This window comes from Bubalus kerabau, chromosome 10 (assembly GCF_029407905.1).
Source record: "Bubalus kerabau isolate K-KA32 ecotype Philippines breed swamp buffalo chromosome 10, PCC_UOA_SB_1v2, whole genome shotgun sequence".
Classification (NCBI taxonomy): Eukaryota; Metazoa; Chordata; class Mammalia; order Artiodactyla; family Bovidae; genus Bubalus; species Bubalus kerabau.
The window spans coordinates 76,422,376-76,446,080 of record NC_073633.1 but is presented as its reverse complement, the minus strand read 5'-3'; the positions used below and the strand labels follow the sequence as shown (position 1 = coordinate 76,446,080).

Here is a 23,705-nt window from a genome sequence, read left to right as displayed (position 1 = left end):
AGCTGGGTGGGCTGTTGTGGTCCATAGGGTCACAAACAGTCGGACATGACTGACGAAACCTCTCCACCACTGGATCAAACTATGTCTCCCAAACAAATACACAAGGACTATCTGCCAACACCTTACCAGAAAGTTCCACATTTTGCATTTTGTTTGCTACTTCTTGAACAAGGACAGCCAGCCATAGTGTCTCAAAGTACAGTTCCAGAAAAAATATGTCAACAGAAACATGATAATTCTGAATAAAGTGGTCTTCTGTAAAGCATGCTGGAAAACACTGCCTTATATTCTATTATGGTTGCCATAACTATCTAAAATTAATTTCAAAACACAAACCTCTTTCTCAATGCTTGGAAGATTTGTTGGTTTTTGTTCTTTCTGTTTAAATTAGAACAAACCTGAAGTGCTTAAAGTAGGAGAAAAGTTACATCCCCACAATATTGATTTATGATATATTGACACAAAGACAATCAGACTGTGCTGAGTACAGCATTATCATAATATTAGTACTGCATAGGCAACGCCTTAAAATTTTTAGCTAAGTACTTGAGTATCTGCTTTGAGATACCATTTATAAACAAAAAGAACTGGGTATAACATTTCCTTTATCATATAAACCATTCTAATATAAACTTCTGCCTCTTTCCTCATAATATTTGGATTATTTCATTGTTCTACCTCCTATTTTTCCAAACATCTTCAGTCCAATGGAAAAAAACTTATCATCATCTCCCTGTTCACTCTGCCTCCAGAAAAACCTTCTGTAGCAGTCTCACTATCAGCAGAAAAATCACTTAAACCAAGTTTCAGGAAATGCAAATTGGCCATAAGATGGCAGGAGTTGACCTAAGGTTTCCCTCCAGATAATGAGGAAAGGACTTGTTAACATAATTAATTATGCAAATCTGTAGCCAGAGACCCTTAAAGTCATTTTAAAATGTGCCTGGAGACCTCATAACTTTTCTGCTAAGGGGTTCCATGACTATTTATACATTTGTGAAAAGTCTGGTAACTTCATATTTGCATTGCTAATTAATCTCTTTATGATCCATTTAAAACACTGGGATTCAAATAAATAAAAGGGCAAATAACCATTTGAGAAAGGAAAAATACAAATAGCCTAGAGAAAATGGTTCTATTTTAACAAATTTTGGGGCTTCCCTGGTGGCTCAGACAGTAAAGAATCTGCCTGCAAAGCAGGAGACCTGGGTTCAATCTCTGGGTCAGGAAGATCCCCTGGAGAAGGGAACGGCTACCTACTCCAGTTATTCTTGCCTGGAGAATTCCATGGAAAGAGGAGCCTGGCAGGCTACAGTCCATGGAGTGGCAAAAGAGTGGGACACAACTGAGCAACTAACACAACAAATTTTGTAATGTAAATTAAAATACAATGTGATAGCATTTATCGGTTGTTGAATCACGGATAATTGTAAGATAATAGTATTTACACCACAGACATGAAATGAAAGATGTTTTAGTGTCAACTGATTCAGTATCAACTGGCAAAACCTTTCTTGAGAACAATTTTGCAGTACTTAACAAAAAATTTTAAAATTATATACCTTTTGATCCATTTATTTCATTTCTAATAAATATATTCAAAGACAATAGTGTGAAAAAGAAAAAAGATGTTCATAACAGCTTTTAATGGGAAATATTAGGAAAATGATTACCCTATACTGCACATAAAATGGAAATAAATACTGTCATCTAAGTTTATTAGATGAATAAATTCATTCATTTGAATATTCATCTGAATACTCATTGGAAGGATTGATGCTGAAGCTCTAATACTTTGGCCACCTGAGGCGAAGAGCTGACTCATTGGAAAAGATCCTGATGCTGGGAAAGATTGAAGGCAGGAGGAGAAGGGGATGACAAAGGACAAGATGGTTGGATGGCATCACCGACTCAATGGACATGAGTTTGAGCAAGCTCCGGGAGACAGTGATGGACAGAGAAGTCTGGTGTGCTGCAGTCCATGGGGCTGCAAAGAATCGGACAGAACTGAGTGACTGAACAATTGCAAAGTTTATTAAAAGTTTTAATCATCTCTCACTTATTAGGATGGCTATTCAAAAAAACAAATATTGCAAAGATGTACACTCTTGGTGGTGGGAATGTAAAATGGTAGAGCTGCTACAGAAGAGAGTATGACAGTTTCTCAAAATATTAAAAATAGAACTACCATATGAATCAGGCTCTGGTTATATCCCACCTTTGGGTTATATCCAAAAAAATTGAAAGCATGGTTTCAAACTGATACTTGCAGACCCATGTTCACAGCAACGTTATTTACAATAGCCAAAAGTTGGGAGCAACCCAAATGTCCACCAATGGGCAAATGGATAAACAAAATATGGTATATAGATGCCCTGAAGTATTACACAGCTTTAAAGGAGGGCATGTGGCCAGATGCTACAAAATGGGAGAAGCTTGAGGACCTTATGCTAAGTGAAATAAGTCAGCCATAAGAAGACAAATACTGTGATTCCACTTATACAAGGCATCTAAAGTAGTCAACTCATAGACAAAGAGTACAGAATGATGGTTACCAGGGGCTGGGGGAAAGGCAAAGGGGAGTTGTTTAATTGGTATAGAGTTTCAGTTCTGCAAGGTGAAAAAGTTCTGGAGATCTGTTCCATAACAATGTAAATATACTGAACACTACTAAACTGTGTGTTTTTAAAATGGTGAAGATCGCTTCTTGGCCTTTTGGCTAAAAGCAAGTGTAAAAATGGTTAAGATGGTAAATTTTATATGTGTTTTCTTACCACAATAAAAATTTTTTAATAACATGAGAAATGCTTTGACAACATTTAGTTGGAAGAAGAATGTAAAACAGGACATATAATATATAATCAGAAATATTTTTAAAAGTACATAAAGATACTTTCCCATAATATTAACATTACTTGCCTTTATAAGATTGTTCTTTTTTTTATACTTTGCTATATTTTCTCATTTTTCACATGGTAACCTGTATTAAAATGTTTAACCTGTATTAATTTTACAATCAAAAAATAACCTTTGACTTAATAGTCTGGAATAGCCTTGAAAATTCCCCATGCTGTGCAGGACATTTGTCAAAGAAGGGACTCCTGTTCAGAAAAAAATCAAAATTCAGAAATGGTCAAAAGAGATTACTGCTTATCTTTTCAGTGGAGTGTCATTTGTGGTCTAGCAAGTCCTCCAGGGATTATCTTTGACTTTCTTTTCCTTCTAACTAGGCCAATGATTCTCAAAAAGGTGGCTTGGGAAGCCCAGAGAGCATTCAGATCTTGTCAGGATGTTTATAAGTTCAAAAATATTTTCATGATAATATTAAGATATCATTTGCCATTTTGTCTCTCATTCTCTCAACAAGTATACCATGGAATTTTTCAAAAGTTTCAGCACCCAAGATGAAGTCATCAGTCAGATAATATGAATTAGGTTTCATCGTTGTTTTTTTTTTAATGAAAGAACAAAATGTTTCACTTCTGATTTCCAATTTAATTTGTATATTAAACAAATTTTCTTGGAGTCTTCAATATTTAATAGGATCAAAGCATCCTGAAATGAAAAGTCCAAGAATGTGCTGGGTCAGACAATTTCACAACTCTGTAGAGGTAGGAATTAACTTGTAAAAAACACACAACAATGTATGACTTTTATCTATAAGGAAGCAAATGGATTTTGTCTGGCAGAGATACAACTGATTTACGTAAATGTATAAAGGAAAACATTTGGAAGGAATGATGCTAAAGCTGAAACTGCAGTACTTTGCCCACCTCATGCGAAGAGTTGACTCATTGGAAAAGACTCTGATGCTGGGAGGGATTGGGGGCAGGAGAAGGGGACGACAGAGGATGAGATGGCTGGATGGCATCACTGACTCGATGGACATGAACTCCGGGAGTTGGTGATGGACAGGGAGGCTTGGCGTGCTGTGATTCATGGGGTCGCAAAGAGTCGGACACGACTGAGCGACTGAACTGAACTGATAAAGGAAAACATTACATTGTATAGCCCTTTAGAATATCAATAAGTTTTGCATCCACAAGCAAATTCATTTCAGCATTTCTGATTGTGGCTAGATAAAATTCTTTGAACTAGTCTTGACAGCTTACTGATTCCTTCACTAATCAATAAGCTAAATACAAATTGTTGACATGTTTATTTTAGAACTAAGAATCTTCTTTTTAAACTAATTATTCTTTAACATCAACTATCTACAAACACATCAGTTTCTGAATTACAGGCCATAAGACTAACAAAACCAGAGAGTTTAATAATTAATAACATTCTAAAACAGAAAGCACCAGATTCAGATGGATTCACAAGTGAATTCTACCAAATATTTAGGGGAAAAATCATACATATTCTCTGCAATCTCTTTCGGAAGATATACAAACAAGGAATATTTTCTAACTCTTTTTATGAGACCAGCATTACGCTGTTAGCAAAACTAGACAAAAACATTGCAAGGAAACTATAAACCAATGCTGCTTAGGAACGTAACATGAAATCCTCAACAACATATTAACAAACTGAATCCAACAAAAATGTAGAATTATACACCAAAAGGAAGCGAGATTTATCCCAGGTAAGCAAATCACGTGATAATATTAACAGATGCAGAAAAAGTATTTGGTAAAGTTCAATAAGGCAATGGCACCCCACTCCAGTACTCTTGCCTGGAAAATCCTATGGATGGAGGAGCCTGGTAGGCTGCAGTCCATGGGGTCGTTGAGAGTCGGATATGACCGAGCGACTTCACTTTCACTTTTCACTTTCATGCATTGGAGAAGGAAATGGCAACCCACTCCAGTGTTCTTGCCTGGAGAATCCCAGGGACGGGGGAGCCTGGCAGGCTGCCGTCTATGGGGTCGCACAGAGTCGGACACAACTGCAGTGACTTAGCAATACCCATTTATGATTAAAAACTTCCAGTGAACAAGGCATAGAGAACTTTCTCGACTTAATAAAAAAAAAAAAAAATCTACAAAAAACCTCCAAGATACAAGGTTAATAGTAAAAGTCAACTGCTTTCTTGTATACCAACAATAAATGAGTGGAAGATGAAATTAACAACATGACACAACTTAGCACTCCAGAAATGAAATACTTCCGTATAAACCTAACAGAACATGTACAAGATCTATAGGCAGAAACTGCAAAAGCCTAGTGAATCAAACGAGAGAACTAAGTAAATGGAGAGTTATTCCATGTTCAAGGGTAAGACAATATCGTCAAGATGCCAGTTCTTCCTAACTTGCCACCCCCATGTGTTTACATACTGCCTATGGCTGCTTTTCTGACAACAATGAGTTGAATAGTTGTCAGGACCAGCATGGCCTACCAAGACTAAAATATTTAATATCTAGCCCTTTAGAGAAAAAGTTTAATATCCCCCATGCTAAACTGTTATGCTCTCAATCAAGCTTTTTTTATCAGTACTTCTCTCAACCCAATTCTATTTTTTCCTTCAAAATAAAATTTAAACTGGAAAGCCTCTTCTACTTTCCTTCAATGGTAGTCATATAAAGTTATTGTCTTAAAACAATATTAAGTGTTGCAGTTTTTAAAATAGAATATTCCAATGGTTAGGATTTAAAATATATATCACCTTCTTTGAGGCCACAGGACACACCTCTGGAGAGCGTACAGATATGAAATAACTAGCAAAGTCCTATTATAGAAAAGCAATTATTTTGTGATCAGCACAATTTTAATAATCTGGTTATTTTCCAAAACTCAAAACTGAAACATCTTCTTCCTTAAAAAAATTTTTTTTTCTTTTATGGAAGCTAAATTCTATTGAACAAAAAACACTCAGGCTAAAGGACTACTAAATAAATCTAAGTATCACTTAGTGCATCTGTATGTGATATATTTTTCACAAGAATTTAAACACTAATTCACTCTGAGTATGTAACTCTTAGACTCCTCTCAATAATAAGAATTTGAAAAACCTAACATACTTGCTTTACTCTCAGATATATCTCTAAATACCTGTACACACATGGACAATAAACCATAACGGATGCATTCTGTTTACCAACTGAGCTTTTACCAAATAGTTTACATTCTAGTAAACAACATGTTTGCATTCTTCTTACCAAATGAGCTTTTCTACCTCTAGGGACAAGAGAGGTCCATGGTATCGATTATTTTCATCTTAACTAACTTAAAGGAAACAGGGGAAATAGAGGTATTTTGCCATGAGGTCCAGACTGTAGAAAATGCTATAGGACAAATAATCCAGTTCTCCTCACAAGTAAACTGCAAGGAAAAATACTACCTGAGATTTAAAGAGGCTTACGGGACATTTTTTTTAAAAAATTGCAGTGTATGAACCTTACTGGAATCCTGAGTTCAATAAACTTTTTAAAAAGTTAACAGTAAATTTGAAAACTGATGACATGTTTTGTAACTTTAAAGGTATAATATAAATTATTTTAGATACAATAAGAGATTTTAGTTATGTTTTTAAAAGAGAGTCCTGATTTTTTTGATGTAAACTAAACACTAAAATATTTATAGATGAGATTATAAAATGTCTAGAATTTACTTTAAAATAATCGCAGAGTTGATAAAAAGTAATTGGAGGTAGAAAGATTAAACATGAACTGATAACTGATGTAACAGCTCCATATAAATATACCTATAATATACAGGTTTAATATATTAAACCTATATTAATCATTCTTTGCATTTGGATTTTTGTGTAGGAAATTTTAATAACAAATTTTTTTTGATTGTCATTTTCATTCTACTTGAAACAAGAAAAGTAGTAATGGAAAGCAATAAGTTTGAGGGGGAGATATTTTTAAAAGATGGGGTAGGTGGGAGGGAGGCAGTGGGAGAGGTCCTAAAGCATACCTTGTGAAATATCATTCATTTTGGGATTTTGGATTTTTCACCTTAATAATCATCAGCAATATACTTGCATAATTTCTGTTATCTGGTATGAAAGGCAGAACTTGAAATGATGCCCCATAATCTTTAGAGGTTGAGTGGAACCTATGAAAATGATGAGCTATCAATCCTATGATTATGTTACATTATATGGTCAAAGATTGATTATATTGGGTGGGCCTGACCAATTCAGGTGAGACCATAAAATCAGCCCTTTCTCTGGCTGATGGCAGAAAAGAAGTGACCTAGAAGAAGAAACTAAATATCCTCTTGTGAACTTCCGATGTAGGCCATGGAAATGTAGGTCTCTAGCTAGGAGCTAAAAGCAGGCAGTTCCTGGCCAGCAGTTAGTTTTCAGTCCTTACGTGCTTATGACTCTTTGTGACCCCACGGACTGTAGCCCTCCATGCTCTTCTGTCCATGGGTTTCTCCAGGCAAGAATACTGGAGTGGGTTGCCATTTCCTACTCCAGGGGATCTTCCTGACCCAGGGAGTGAACCTGCATCTCCTGTGTCTCCTGCATTGGCAGGCAGATTCTTTACCATTAGCGCCTCCTGGGAAGCCCTCAGTCCTACAGACACAAGGTAATAAATTCTGCATCCTGAATATTCATTAGAAGGACTGATGCTGAAGCTGAAGCTCCAATACTTTGGCCACCTCCAATACAAAAAGCCAACTCTTTGGAAAAGACCCTGATACTGGGAAAGACTGATGGCAAGAGGAGAAGGGGTGGCAGAGGATAAGATGGTTGTATGTCATCACTGACTCAATGAACATGAGTTTGAGCAAACTCTGGAAGACAGTGAAAGACAGGGAAGCCTGGCATGCGGCAGTTCATGGGGTCTCAAAGATTCAGACATGACTTAGCAACTAACCAACAACAACTACCACCAGACAGCTTGGAGGAATCCCCTGAGCCCCAGATGAGAACTGTGGCTTTGGCTGACACATTAGTTTTAGCCTGATGAGACTGCGAGCAGAGAATCCTGGCCACAGCATGCCTAGACTTCTGACCTGGTGGGGTTTTAAGCCGCTAAATTTGTGGTAGTTCATTATGCAGCAATAAAACTAATGTGTCTGGAAAACCATAGTATACCCAAATAGAACCTAAGTCTACCTCTACACGAGTTTTTGATCCCAATGGCATCAAATGAGTACCTCAATATTCAGCAATTTAACTTTTAATGCAGTATTTCTCAAATGATCATGAATCCAAATTTGAGAAACCCTGAGTTACATAACCCGTTATAAATGAAATATTCCTTTCCAACATACACAGTATTACAGACAAGATTATATACTTGAGTACTTTTTACCGTGTGACAGCTTCTACAGCAGAAACATTCTGCAAAATAATGGAACAGAACAAGTTTAAAGCAAATTGCAACTAAGCCAAAATCTTAGCTTATCATCACACAGGTATAAAATTTTGCAAACCTGTCTAACCCTTCATGCCCTAGCTCACAATTAACAGGGATGAGAAAAATATGAGCCATATTTCATTACAAAAAAATGTCATTGTAACAAAGTTTCCCACGGTTCAGGTGGTCCTGAGGAATGATCCCAGTTATTCTTTGTCCATGTTATCTATTTAGAGAAAAAATTGAGGTGTACATGGAGAAAGAGAAAAGTAAGGCCAAGATATTATCCCCAAGGTCTAAATTCTAAGGTTTTACTTAGTCTGATTCTTTTTAGTCTTTTTTTATATATAACAGCTTTATTTTGATATAATTCACACACCATAAAATTCATTCATTTAAAGAGTTGAGGGTTTTTGTATAATTATAAACTGTGTAACCATTATAAATAATTTTAGAACATTTTCATCAACCCTAAAAAAAAAAGCTGTATTCTGCCTTTTTTTTTAACTGCCATTCTTTCTTTAATATCATGTCATGCTAACAAATTTTTTTCTAATATAAAGCATGGCCATCTGAGACTCAAAATTGGCATTTAGGAGAGAAAAGAGCTGAGGATAAAAGATTGGATCTGCAGGAATAACATACTGGAAAAACTGATTTGAGATTGTAGAGCACTGCTTCCTATAACTGATGCTGGTTACATTCCTTTGAAAATGTGGACATGATCCAAATAAGCAAAACATGAAATTACTTGCCAGTGGAAGCAAAGAATCTTTCATTGGGGAGAGTCTTCACCTATTGCACAACGTAATTTTTTTTATTTCAGAAGCTGAAGACAGAGGATAATCTGAGCTTTATTTAGTAAAACAAGAGTTCTGCATTCCAAAGGGGGAAAGCTGGGATATAAAACAGCATTCTGATATGTTCACATCCAGTATCAAAACATTCTTTACCTGCCAAATGAATAAACAAATGATGCTTTAAAGGGACACTTCCATAGCTTATGAGATAGGCCATACAAGGCTCAGGTACAATATTTTCTCCTTAAACTTATTCACTTGCCTCTGCTATGCTAGATAGATATTTGGATCTAATCTGATTATTCTAAGTAAAATGCAAGTAAAATGAGCCATTTTACTGTATTGCCCACCTTTGATAGTTTACAATGCAGGACTTTAAAGTCCTGAATGATGGCCCATAGCATAAGCCAAGGAAGGAAACCTGCAACAAACAAATTTGCCTCAATTTTATGAAGCCAGAGACGAGTCTGACAGGAACCTGAGTTTAACTTTGCTGCAAAATATCTAGATGCCGTCTGGAATCTAGATTTTTCTAGAACAGAGGCTAATAAGAGCTTTTACTCCCACTCTACCACCCAGTTTATCCAAGGGCACTCATGGTATTGGCCATTGGGTGCTTTTTGTCTCCTTTGCTTTAAAAAAAAAAAAAAAAAAGATTAACATGCATATTCAATCACCCCAGGGAAGCATCTTGAAAAGGAGAGATTAACTTTCACAAGTTATCTCAGTACAGTCTACCAAAATATAAAAAACTCGAATTCAGTTCACTTTAGTCGCTCAGTTGTGTCCGACTCTTTGCGACCCCATGAATTGCAGCACGCCAGGCCTCCCTGTCCATCACTCACTCCTGGAGTTCACCCAAACTCTTGTGCGTGGAGTCGGTGATACGATCCAGCCAACTCAATCTCTGTCTCCTTCTCCTCCTGCCCCCAATCCCTCCCAGCATCAAGGTCTTTTCCAATGAGTCATGCGAAGGCATGAGGTGGCCAAAGTATTGGAGTTTCAGCTTCAGCATCAGTCCTTCCAATGAACACCCAGGACTGATCTCCTTTAGGATGGACTGGTTGGATCTCCTTGCAGTCCAAGGGACTCTCAAGAGTCTTCTCCAACACCACAGTTCAAAAGCATCAATTCTTCGGCACTCAGCTTTCTTCACAGCCCAACTCTCACATCCATACATGACCACAGGAAAAACCATAGCCTTAACTAGACGGAGCTTTGTTGGCAAAGTAATATCTCTGCTTTTTAATATGCTATCTAGGTTGGTCATAACTTTCCTTCCAAGGAGTAAGCGTCTTTTAATTTCATGGCTGCAGTCACCATCTACAGTGATTTTGGAGCCCAAAAAAATAAAGTCTAACACTGTTTCCACTGTTTGGCCATCTATTTCCCATGAAGTGATGGGACCAGATGCCATGATCTTAGTTTTCTGAATGTTGAGCTTTAAGCCAACTTTTTCACTCTCCTCTTTCACTTTCATTAGGTTCCATGTATTAGGTAATGCACACTATACCACACATAAAAGACTTATCCTTTTCATAAATTCAAAGTTGTAGAAAACAAAATATTCATATCAAAACAGATACACACAAAAAAATGAAAAAAGAGCAGTGCATTTAACCACCCAGCCATCCAGGCCAGCACACCTTTGCAACTATAACCACATTTCCCAAACACAAGTTTTGTGTTCGTAGCAGTTTTCAGTCCTGGCTAAATATCAGAATTACCATGGGAGCTTTAAGAATCCTGAAGATTGGGCCCAAATCCTAAATTTACTGAATGAGAATCCCTGGGCATCTCATTAAAAAAAAAAAAATACAGTTTTAAAGGTTACATTCCATTTACAGTTATTACAAAATACTGGCTATATTCCCCATGTTGTACACACATCCTTGCAGCCTGTCTTATACCCAATAGTTTGTACCTAATACCCCCCCACCTTTATATTGCCCCTCTATCCCTCTCCCCACTGGTAATCACTTGTTTGTTTTCTACGAGTCTTGCTTCTTTTTTGTTATATTTAGTAGTTGTATTTTTTACAGTCCACAAATAAGTGATATGATAGAATATCTTTCTCTGACTTATTTGACTTAGCATACTACTGTCTTCCAAGTCATCCATGTTGCTGCAAATGGCAAGTTTTCTTTTTTATAGTTAAGTAGTATTCCATTATATATATACACATCTTCTTTATCCGTGTCCAGCTGTTGATGGACACTTAGGTAGCTTCTCTACATTGGCAGTTCTAAACAATGCTGCTACAAACACTGGGGTACATGTATCTTTTCAAATGAGTGTCTTTGATTTTTTCAGATATATACCCAGGGGTGGAATTTCTGGGTCATATAGTAGTTCTCTTTGTTTTTTTGAGAAACGTCCATACAGTTTTCCACAGTGGCTGCATCAATTCACATTCCCACTAACAGTGTACGAGAGTTCCTTCTTCTCCATATCCTCACCAACATTTGCTTTTGTGGTCTTTTTGATGACAGCCATTCTGAAGGATGAGAGGTGATATCAAGGCATTTCTTTAAACCACCGTGGAGAATTATGATTCCCAACCAGGATACAGAACCAACAGTGTTTAGGAAGAGGCATGGATCCCTTTAGAAGTCCTGCCTACCCCTCTAAGAAGAGACTTGATGGTTTATGTTTTAACTGAAACTGTGTGCTTCCCTAAGCATTATCGCTGGATTAGTTGCTCAAGGACTGAGCTTGGATTGGTTAATTAAAACTTCACAACACTCTCCCTCTGTACACTGAAACTTGGCCAATGTTTTTCTGGGAGGCAAGGCAAGTTTAAGTGTTGCCAAAGCCCGTTTTTGAGTCAAGTTTGACAAACATTCTTTTTTGAGGGAGAGGAAAAAAGAGGGGTGGGGGATATCAGCCTGCTGCTAGTTCCTTTCATAGCTCTTCCCTGACTGCTGATTTGAGATAAACTGTTATTTTTTAAAAACTTTATTTTTTTTTTTAAAGCATCTTGGTCTTTGACTTTTTCTTTCCCCAAAGCCTCATCGTCTTCATCCACAGATCACTTTACTGATCCACCAACACAAGCTATGTATTACAGAGTTGTTTGCGCTCCAGTTCTGGTGGGCTTGCCCTGACCCAGCATCAGTGCCTCAGAGCCCCCTGTTGTGACCAAGGACATGTCCTTAAACTATGGCTGGCCTCCCAGGCAGTAGTCATGGAAGAATGAAGAAGCGACCTCGAAGGGTCTGATTCACTGACCTTTTTACGCTGTTTTAACCAACTACCCCCACTCCTGAAAAAAAACAGCACGGTAGCTCAGTTTCCCAGATGAATTCTGATTTATCCTTAAATATCCAAGCCTGGTCCAATGTTTAAAATTCCCAAGCCATCCAAAATCTGCCAACTGACTCTCAACCAGACACAGTTTTGCTCCCCAGGGTACATTTGACAACATCTGAAGACATTTTTGGTGTCATAACTGGGGGAAAAGTTGCTACTAGTGAGTAGAGGCCCAGGACACTAATGAACATCCTTCACACACAGGACAGCCCCCAACAACAAAGAAGGATCCTGCCTAAAATGCCAATAGTGCTGAGATTAATCGGAGAAGGCAATGGCACCCCATTCCAGTACTCTTGCCTGGAAAATCCCATGGACGGAGGAGCCTGGTAGGCTGCAGTCCATGGGGGCGCTACAAGTCGGACATGACTGAGTGACTTCACTTTCACTTTTCACTTTCATGCATTGGAGAAGGAAATGGCTACCCACTCCAGTGTTCTTGCCTGGAGAATCCCAGGGACGGGGGAGCCTGGTGGGCTGCCGTCTATGGGGTCACACATAGTCGGACATGACTGAAGTGACTTAGCAGCAGCAGCAGCTGAGATAAGAAACCCTGGATTGGGTCATTTGCCGGCCCACTGCTGGATAAAGGGTCGAAGAGCCTCTTACTGCAATTTAATTTGGTTTAAAATAGGGATTGAAAACTCAAATGCCTTCAGGGTCCAAGGAGGTTAAAAAGTATCACATAAACTAAGTGGTTGTGTATGAGGCACTAGGGTTTGGTGAGGTCAGTGACAAATCAGAATATAAATGTTAACTAAAGTCATTCCATTTTTAAAAATAACGCTGTGCTGGCCAAATAAAATATGACTGTTGGCTGCATCCATACTGTGTGCCAATGGTGGTAATCAAATTCTAGTTCAAAGAGATGATCGACTTAAAGAGAACTTGATGGTCACTCAAAGATACCACAGTCTTGCCTCATCCCTTATTATGGAATTTCCTAAGCCCCCAGCCTGGGGAAGACTAGAGGCTGCTCAGTTAAGGAGATTAGACTAGAGATCAGACCTCGAGGGTTTAGCTTCCAGCCAAGAAGAGGGTTTCAGAAACATTGCGCTAAGGACAGGGACTAAGGTTGGAAACTCTGAAAGTAAGAAAACAGAGGTCCCCCTCGCTGATCTCCATTCTAGGGGAACCCAATGGACATTATATCAACATCACACAACACCATGTGAGGTCATTATGTTAGGATTAATTCGTTTTCATAAAATTTTAGAATTTTCACATTGTTTCACAGATGAGGAAATAAGAGGCCCAGGAAAGTTTAAAGGAACTACCAAGATTACCCAAAACTGAACCTAAAATCAAATGGTGTTTCTTTTTCCTCTGTGCAATTGCCAAGCAGCAACCAAAAGTAGAAGAGATTTCATTCAAGGTGTCAAACGTGTTTCTAAACTCGAAACCAACATAAAGAAGTTAGACATAGGTGTTAAACTTTCTCAGCATCATCTCCTTTCCCTATTAGAAAAATCATTAATCCTTTTGCCCGCAAGCCATCATTTTAATATCTCTTTTCCCTGTAATGGAAGTATTTAAAGCAGGTTAAATCATTCCAGCCCTCCTTTCAGATCAAATTGGAGAGAGGACAGCCAAGTCAGCAATTCGAGTACAAGAAGGAAGCCCCAATCTCAACAACCCCGTGTGGATGCGTGCTTTCTGCTGGAGGAATTCCTGACCTGAGGAGACAGTATAAACAAAGGCAATCCAGAGGGAAACAAATGATAAGATAAGTAAAGCCCAATAACTCCCTCTATCCTCCCTTCCACCTACTTCCCCCAACTTGTTCCATCAGAAAAACAATCTGAGCTTGGGAGAATTACAACATAAGCCATCTCTTCTCTGCTGCCACACATCTCTTCTCTGCTGCCACACATCTCTTCTCTGCTCCTACTTAATTCTAAGTAGGAGATTAAGGGGCAAGACCCTTTATAAGGTCGGTGAATGTGTCTCCCCTGGTATGGAACCTGGCCACAGAGGATCACGGTCTCCCTTAGCCCACAGGGAAGCTGTGAGAGAAAAACCGGCAAAGAAGTAGGTCACTGGTCCTTCAGACTCAAATTACAATCCAAGGAGTATAGTAGAAAAAGGTGGCGTACGGAAGAAAGGTAGCTTCAGTCACAGTCTGAAAAGAAACTGGGTCAAACTAAAAAAAAAAAACAAAACATGCACACACACATATATTCCTTGACAGAAACTAAGAAAATGTGAGCCAAGGAGCCTCGTGCCACAGCTCCTATAACTGTAGCAGCAAACGTCACCTCCTCAATGAATGTCAAGCCCTAAATGCGTCACAGAGGTTTTCTGCTGCTGCTGCTGCTGCTAAGTCGCTTCAGTCGTGTCTGACTTAGTGTGACCCCATAGACGGCAGCCCACCAGGCTCCCCTGTCCCTGGGATTCCCCAGGCAAGAATACTGGACCAATCCAATTTCTACTCTTGATTTTAAAATACAAAAATATAATAAAAGGCCTTTGATTCAACATTCTGAGGATACAATGCAGCCTTAGCTACTGGCCTCAATTCCAGCAACATTCATTCCAGACTCTCTCTGACTTTAAGTCTGAATGACCACTGAGTGCTGAGCAGGGAAAGGAGCACCTCTAATGCAAACAAGGTTGCCACACACAGATGGAACGGGAGCAGAAATGTTATTGTTTCTTTTCCCACCATCATCCTAAATCAAACAGCCACCACTAATACGGAGTAACTGTAGCAGCATTTATTTTTTAATTCCTAAATCCTTTACCTTGACCCAAACCATATATTACATTTTCTATATCCACCATTTCACTAACTTTCAAGAATCAGAGAATGCACCAATGACCTCTAAATGGTCTAACTTGTCCATTTCATTTCCTTTTCACAATAAGTTTTGTAGTAAATTCTCAAGATTTAGAAGAGTCCCTAGTCTAACCCTTTGTCACAGAACTAGGTACTAAATTAACTTGTGTCTAGACATCTCACTGCTCAGTTTTACCAAAACTCTATGCAACAAATATAAATTTGAGCCTAGACGCATGTGAACAATCTAGTTAACCAGGTGAATGATTCTGGCCATGATCCTTCACTCTTGTTCCAGGGTACAAATCTGCAAAAGCTTTATGGGGGAAGAGCGAAGCCCAGAAAGGGCACCAAAGCACGCGCTAATGACTGTGGTCACACCCTGAAGAAAGGGAAAAGAGGATGGCTGCGTTTTAGGAAGCTGCCCCTATTCCTGACCCTCCTCACAGGAGGACACCTGTCAGAAGCAGAAACATAGTTCCTTGGCAAACTGTCAGTGAAGCCCTGCCTCTAACTTATAGGGTCTGAAAAACACTAAAACCCTCATCAGTTCATTTTCTAATATGGCACCATCTTCGCCCTTAGTGATGAGGGCTATATGCTGATATATCCACAGGGTCTATCCACTGTCTAGTCTCCTTTGTGACCAGGAGCACAAAGAATTAAAAAAAAAAAAAAGTTCCTAGGATTACAGGTGCAGTTGGTGGCTCCAAGACCAGGCAAAACTAACTCATGCCCTTGACCTGGCTTGTACATCACTAACAAAATGAGCTTAGCCAGTAAGCCAGAATATGAGAACTTATCTCAAAAAACAGAAGATGGGCATCTGCATTGCCCAGATAATACCCAAAGCTCAGATCTAGACTATCTACACTTGGAAATCTAAATTCAGACACTCCATCAGATGGGCAATGTTTGCCAATCATACAGGAGGTTTGTTTCCTACCCCCCACCCTCAGAAATAAAGATGACAAAGACCAGTTTAATAGGTGACCCTAATTGTGTGCCCAGCAGAAACGGGAACCTTCAACTCTGATCCTGGTGCAATTTATGGAACAGAAAGAGCTCGGGCTATTAGTAAAGGTGAATGACATACTTAGGAAACCTAACAAGATGAATTTAAAAAATTCTTCTGAAATTAATGTCTGTTGAATGAATATTATGTTTGAGCAGCTTAAGGGCTAACAAGCCTTTTGTTTTCATTTTCCTTTCCTGGCAATATGCTGTTAGGGCCTAACTTCCCTATTATTTTCCTAAATGACACAATTTGTGTTTTATTCAATAATCTTCATTAAATATTGTCAACGTGGCAAAATATCCAGTGTTAAGCCAGAAGTAAAAGATCTATTGTAAGTCAGGAAATCACACCAACATTGGAAATTGAACTTACTTCCCTAGTTTTTCCACATTTAATTCACAATAGTGGCTATGGTTTAAAAGAACTGCAATTGTATATTTGGCACCAAATTTGCTCCACTGTAAAAATAAGCCTCTTTTCTAAGGTGAGGGTTCGGAAAAAGGCTTATTTTAATATCTAAGCATGTGTGCTAAGTTGCTTCGGTCATGCCTGACTCTGTGACCCCATGGGCTGTAGTCCGCCAGGCTCCTCTGTCCATGGGATTCTCCAGGCAAGAATACTGGACTGGGTTGCCATGCCCTCCAGGGGATCTTCCTGACCCAGGGACTGAACCCTTATGTCTCCTGCACTAGCAAGCGGGTTCTTTACCACTAGCACCACCTGGGAAACCCATCTAAGCATAACCAACATTAGATGACACGTTTGACTACTGCTCAAGTTTTCATTATTTTCTTTTCAAAAGAGCTTTCAGCATAAATATTAAAAGACAACAGGGAGTTGGGAAGCTAAGAAATTATGGGAGTCTTAAATCTCAAAACAGGTTTCTGTGGCCCTGCTCTGAGTGAGAAGGGCTTTCTTCAGATAAAAGATTCAACCCACTGAAAAGTTATCTCAGTTAACAAGAGGGTTTAACGCACATAGATTCAGAGATGGCAGGTAAAAGCATTTCCTTTTTCAAGTAATTTGCCAATCATTCACCAAGCAAAAAGGAGAGAGTTCAAAAATTCTTATCATTCAAATACACAAATGAATACCCAACATTCCTAATCTCATGTAACATTTTTTGTTCCAGAAAATCAGACTCTAAGAAACTTTTAAGTCAATAAGCAGTTTTAGTCTCAATCGACCTTATTTACTCCACACTGTTTCTAAATCAAAAGACACAAAGGAAGTTGTGACTCCTCCTGCTCAGTGGAGAGAAAACCCGAGGCAAGGCAATAATGTGTGTGCGAGTGTTCGTGCAAGGGGGGACGGGTGGAGGTAAAGAATTAGAAGCCTGGGTCCCTAATCGGGTCTGGCAGTTACTAGCTGTGTGAGTTCAGTGAGTTTGTGAACTTCTTCATGCCTCAGTTTCCTCAACTATAACACGGTGATAACAGTACCTACCCCCTACAGCTGTGAAAGAGGCCATGGTAAAGCTCAAGAAAAGTATTAGGAAAGGCCTGACCCCAGCTTAGCACCTCACATTGCTTGACTGTTAGTATCACATTAGCTGTGACTATTTTTGGCTGTGTGGTCAGACTGAGAGCTCTTAAGGAGGAAGGTGCCACAGATGGTTGTGAAAATGGAGGGCGAGGCAGGGAAGGCTTCCCAGAAGCTGGAACTGAGAGGGCAAGGAGAATTCAGATGCTCAGATGAGGAGAGCCATCATTGCAGAAAGTCATAGACGGGATAAAAGCCAGGAGTACTTAAACATCCACAGGGACAATAAGCTCACCAAGGCTGAGGGTGTATTTGGTGACCTCAGATTAATGGGCAGGGGTGGGACAGGCTCTATGTGCTCGTTGGTATGTGCCTAGGATTTAATCAAATCATTTTTAGACATGTGTACCGTGAATGCAAACTCATTCCAAAATGCTTATTTCTCTGTTTTTGGAACAGTGGAGATGCCAGAAAATACAAAGGTAAACACTTTTTTTTTTTTTTGCTGCGGAAATAGTCTGCTAGAGTGGAATGTAGGTCACCCAGATCCACTTGCATCTCATCTTCATCTGTCCCTCTTTCAGTGGGGCCACGGAGTGGCAGCTTGAACGAAGGGAGAAGAGGGGCACTTCAGATCCATCCTTCAACTCCAATCTCTATCAACCCCTCAACCACTCCAAGCACATCCTTCAAGAGAGGTATCCTTGGACAGCCAGCCCCAGCCTGCCCCACCAACCTACAGACACAGTCCTCCTTACAAGTTCTGAAATATTACCGATGCAGCAGTTGCCTCTAAACTGTGCCCTCAAATAGACCAAACCACTATGATCTGATGCTCTAAGTGTTTAAGATACATATACTCACTTAAAAGATTCCCTCCATTACCAAGTTAGACATTTTGATACCAAAATAAGTGACAGGAGCCCACGTTCCTTATCCAAAGGAAAAAAAACCCACAAAACAGAAGGATTTTTGTTTTGACTGGGGCCACCTCTAGAAATTAAACAAGTTTGCTATCCTAAATGGGCAAAGTTGCTTTGTTTCCTGCAATACTAGAATAGACTTAACACTTAGAAATACCAGGGGCATGACGCGAAGCCAGGGAGGGCCCCCACAGAAGTTACCACCTCTGTGATTATTTCCTGAACCAAACACGTAAGGCTATCAATGGTAACAAGTTTTGTTGGAAAAGCTTGTTTCCCCTGATCCAACAGCTGTAAGTTTTTAAGTAATTTCACAGAAGACCTCAAGATTCTCAAGCCAAAGCCACTCTTTATACAATCCCCCAAATATTTACAAAATGAAACACTTTCAGTCTTAACTATGTTTTATTTGTAAACACCTTATTTGTTCTGATGACCACAGTATCAACAGTAAAAGCAGCCTTTTAAACAAAGTAGCTCAAATAAAACCACACACAGAGAGACACACCAATTCTTAACACCCAGAGGCGTGTCCAGAAAGCAAGAAAGTCAAGATTCAAATTCCTTGGCACCTCCTCACTGAGCTCCTGTAAGCACCACCCAAGGACATGGCCCACTGCAACCTCTTTACTATCACATCTCCTCACTCATTTACACTTCTGAAAACCCACAGAATGCAAATTACTGGACGATAACTGAATGCTACAAATATTGGGCAAATGTCTTTACCCTGTTCTCCTCTCATATCAGCAGTCTGAATAACTTACCCTGTTTATAGAATAACCCCACCCCAGATGAGAGACCTATTGTCCATCTTTCTACCCAATGGTGCTTCTGGGGGGTCACTCATGGCCTAGTAGAAGTCTCAGGTATCTTTGCCTTGGTCTCTCTCCCTATCCTCCTGTTGTACACCTCCTGGGAAAGTTATCTGGGCCAAGGACAGTACAACAGAGAGAAATTGAGAAATGTCTGATGTGGGGTAATAAGAAGTGTATTAAGAATTATGGGGGTGGGAGGTAGTCTGTGAAAGAATATATCCCAAAAGCAAACAGTTACAATTCAATTATTTCAAACACTTGGAAGGCCTTTTATGCCTCAAGTCACATGCTGCACAGGAGTTCTGGTTTACGCTGAGATGAAACTGCTTGACAGAAAACTAAGGACTGTTACAATTGGTGACAAAACTATCAGTGGAAAGAATATAGATCTTGGATCTCCAATCATGTGTCTACTAGGTAGTAGTGATTCTACAAATACTTATAAAACACCTGCCAATGGCCAAACACTGCTTTAATTGCTGGACAGGCAGGGATAGATTAGACAAAGACTCTGCTCTCAAAAGACCCTCTGAGTGGGAAAAACCCACAAACGGTGGGATTGTTAACAGCATTACAGGGAATCAAGAAGTGAGATAATTGAAGGCAATTGTAGTTTGTAGTGAAATATCAGTGCAGCGAAATTTCTGATACTCTTTCCTCATGGGGATGTAACCACCTACTTAAAACAAGATGATGAATGTCAACTGCCTGGCACACAGCATCCCCAAGCATTTACCTGCACATGAATGCACATGCATTGATGCTAACAGATATACACATACCCCTTAATTGCAATATCTGTGATAATACACTTCCGTATGAAATGAAAGCAGAAGGTAAGCAAAATGTATAGCTCAATTACTCTTAATGCAATTAAATTACCAATAACTGCATTCAACGAGAATCTAAAAAGTCAAAACCTAAACAATTCTACAATAAAAAGATAAACAGACGTCCAGGTACTGGGATAATAGTAATAACAGTAGAACTAATATTATAAATACTGATATAGCTGCTTTGCCCACTTTGAAGGACTACCATGAGACCCAGGCTATTTTGCTATACAAGTAGGGCTCAGATATTAACCTGATGTCACAGTGTCAAAAGCTGGGCTTAAATTCTCATCTTCAGATTTCTTTGAAAAAAATAAAAGACGACGAACAACTCCTTCTTAGAGTCACAAGACTTTATACTGAAATCAACTTTAGGAAACACTCTATGCTGCTTTCCCCAGGTCAACAATGACTGAGGTCCCCAGAGGCAGAGGGTTCACCCCAGAATGGGGAAGCCAGTAATGCCAGAGCAGGACACAGGCTTCCTAGATCCCAATCCTCTCAAGGATCTGAATCCTCTAGGCAGGCTTTTAGATTTCATTAGAAACACATGGGATAGCAGTGACTTCCAGAACTCAATTTCAGCCATTACTTGTCCTTAGAATTGCACTTAGGGCAAATTGAGGACCTTTACTGGTAGCCAGGGAGCTCTCTTCACGCATGACAGAGAACTCCCTCCTTGAGAAAGCTGTTCCCAACACTATTACATATGTTATTAGGAAAATGAAGCAGCTAGCGTGAAAGAGGAAAGAGATCTTTTGGTTCTAATTTTCGGAGTCTGCCTTAGGACAAAGGCTCTTAACAGCTTTTTCTGGGGATGGAGCTGGAGAGACCAGGTATGGGCTTGACAGAGGGAAAGGGGTCTAAAAATTGTATTCAAGCTATTTACAGGGAATGGAGAGAGCCCAGGACTGTGAAACCGGTGACCAGGAGAGAGCAGCTGGGCCCAGGGCGAGCATCTGACCACACCTACTGGCCACGCCCTCCCAGCTGCCCGCAGGGCCACGACGAATTGAAACAGCAGTGGGAGCAGTTAAGATTCCGACGGCAGGAGTCGCCATGGCAACAGGATTCATCTTGCAGGCAAACTCCGCTTCTATTCACCAGGTCCTTCCCGAGCCTCGGGAAACTACTAGCTTAACGGGAGCAAAACGGTCATGGGTGGCATTTACTCTTAATGCTCTCCTTGAGCATCCTGGAGATGGGGGGCGAAGGGTGAGGGGCTCGGTAGTGAACGACGGTTGGAGTGTATTCGATTCCTGGGTCCACTAAAATATTTTATAGGCACGAGAGGCAGAATACCCCAATCGCAGGCTGAGAGCAACTTGAGAACAGAGCCTTTAGCAAAGGTTTGATGAATGAGTAAGAGAAAGGATAAGGGTGCTAGGGAGAGGAAGTCCAGAGGACTTTATTATATAGAGTTCTTGGGCTTCGGACACGTCTCCATGCGGATCACTAGCAGTTGGATTTTCACCACTAGCTGGGAAAACCGATTACCCAGCCCTTCTGTTCCACTGCGACTCGTATCGTTTGATTATTCAACTCTCCCCACCGCTTTACCACGGCCCAGCCAGAGCTCCGGGCAGACTCTTCGTCCTAGCTCAAGTGCTCCTGGTCGAGGGAGCCATCAGTGCAAGGGGCACCAAGGTGTGCCCTACCCAAAGGGACGGGGGGCTGGATCGCCCTGTGGCGCCTCGAACCCGGTCCGCAGGCTGCGTAGCCTCCCCTCGCCGCTGTCCGCAAACACCCCTCGCTCCTTCCGCAACGTGGGTTTCCCTTCCTCTTCCTCGTTTGAGACCTTGAGCTTCCAACTTCGCCTAAATTACAGTCACCCCATCCCTTTCCAATGAGTCTTGAGGCGAGGGTACCCGGGATAGCGAGGGTTCTGCTGGGATGCGAACGAGTAAATGAGTCCCGCCTCCTCGGTTACCACTCTAACAAGCCTACCTCGGGATTCTCCTTCCAGAGCCTCCCGGGCCAGCAACTCCCTACAGTAGCAGTGCCCGCAGCACCCAGCAGAGGCCAAGAGCCCCAGAGCCCCAGCGTGTCATCGGCAAGGCGGCCAGTGGTACCCTGCTGGCTCTCTTGGCATCCAAGCGCCTCAGAAAAAAAGAAGGGAGGCAACTCCGTCCTCGGGGAGCCTTCCCCCGGGCTCGCCTTGCTTTGAGCCGTGCTTGCAGCCATTTTCCCAAACCCAGCTTGGCAGCTGGGAGCTGTCTAGGTCCTGTTCCCACCCAGACCCAACCTGAAGGACGGGTTTAATATTTACCTACTAGCCCGGGAGCTCCGGGAAGGCAGCGGGAGGGCGCGCTGCGAACCCAGCACCGGGCCGCGAAGAAGCGCGCCCACCCCCGCGCCACCGCGCGGTGCCTCTTAATGAATGAGTGCGGAGGGCGACGCGGCACGTCCCCCTTACCTGAGCAGCCCCTGCATGCTGAAAAGGCGGCTCTGTGCTCCGGGTACAATGGGATCCGGTTAAACAGTTTCCTTCACAGCCGCTCGTAGGTTACCAACTCGCAGGTGACATCACCCTCTCCTCGCCTGATAGGATACAATGTGGCGCCCACTGCGCATGGACTCCCGGGCCGGACCCGTGTACTCCTGGGAATCGTAGTTCACACTCCACAAGCAGAGCCTGGATAGCTACGCTCCTGAGGTTCTGGAAACTACACTTCCCAACAAACTCCGGACCCTCTTCGTCCCCGCCCCTATTCCCGCCCACTCCGGGACCCGCCCCCTCCCCGCCCTCCAGCCTTGCTGTAGGAGCGGTGGTCGCTCAGGAGCCGAGTTGCGGACTGCGCGGGCAAGAGTTGGGGGGGAAGCTCCCTGAGGTCGTGTCCTTTGACTTGACCTCCTCTAGGCCCCGTGCGGTCTCTGAGGGACCTGCGGGGTTCAGGCTACTGCACATCAGCCAGGCAACTCTGATCAACCCAGCTCTATTGGCCCCAGCTGGGAAGAGATTAAGCCTTTCACTGTCTTCCCTCTGCGCAGCAGCTAATGAATAGGACACTCTGGTTTCTGGGTTAAATGCGGTCCTGGAATTCCCCAAGTCCCGGACGATGAAGGACGCTGACCCCGAAGGAAAGAAATCTCCTCGTGCCCCACTTGGTACAAATCACCTGCCTTCTCTTTCCTTCTCCCATTTAACGGAGTCAGGGTGACCAGCCAGAACTCGGGGAACAGCTTAGTCGGTTGAGCTGACAGAATAACGCAGGGTGTCAGTAATACAAAAATGCAGTGTAACAGACTAGATAGTCGCCGCAGCCCTCCGTCAGGGAGGCTGCTGCTACTGCAGAGATAATACTATCGCGCAGCCATGCTTTTGTTCTTCTCTGCAGCAGACTTCCCGCTCTCATGGCTCTGAATTCGCAGGAAGACAACATCCTTGCCTGGAGTTTTAATAAATAACACATATATATACATGTACTCTTAAATGCACACAGTTTCCCCTCAATTTATATACCATACTCTTCAAA

The 23,705-nt window shown here is 41.2% G+C and overlaps 1 protein-coding gene across 3 annotated transcripts in view; it reads right to left on the bottom strand.

The window, feature by feature from the left end:
* Positions 1–22,804, bottom strand: part of DAAM1 (dishevelled associated activator of morphogenesis 1) — a 182,840-nt gene extending 160,036 nt beyond the window's left edge. Inside the window, exon 1 of one of the 3 annotated variants that reach the window (XM_055538224.1) lies at positions 22,646–22,804. The gene's annotated coding sequence lies outside the window, so the exon portion shown is untranslated. Of the gene's footprint in view, positions 1–20,482; positions 20,652–22,498; positions 22,625–22,645 lie in introns of those variants that run through there. The other 2 variants (XM_055538225.1, XM_055538226.1) reach the window with 2 other exon arrangements.
* Positions 22,805–23,705: the final 901 nt, after the last annotated feature.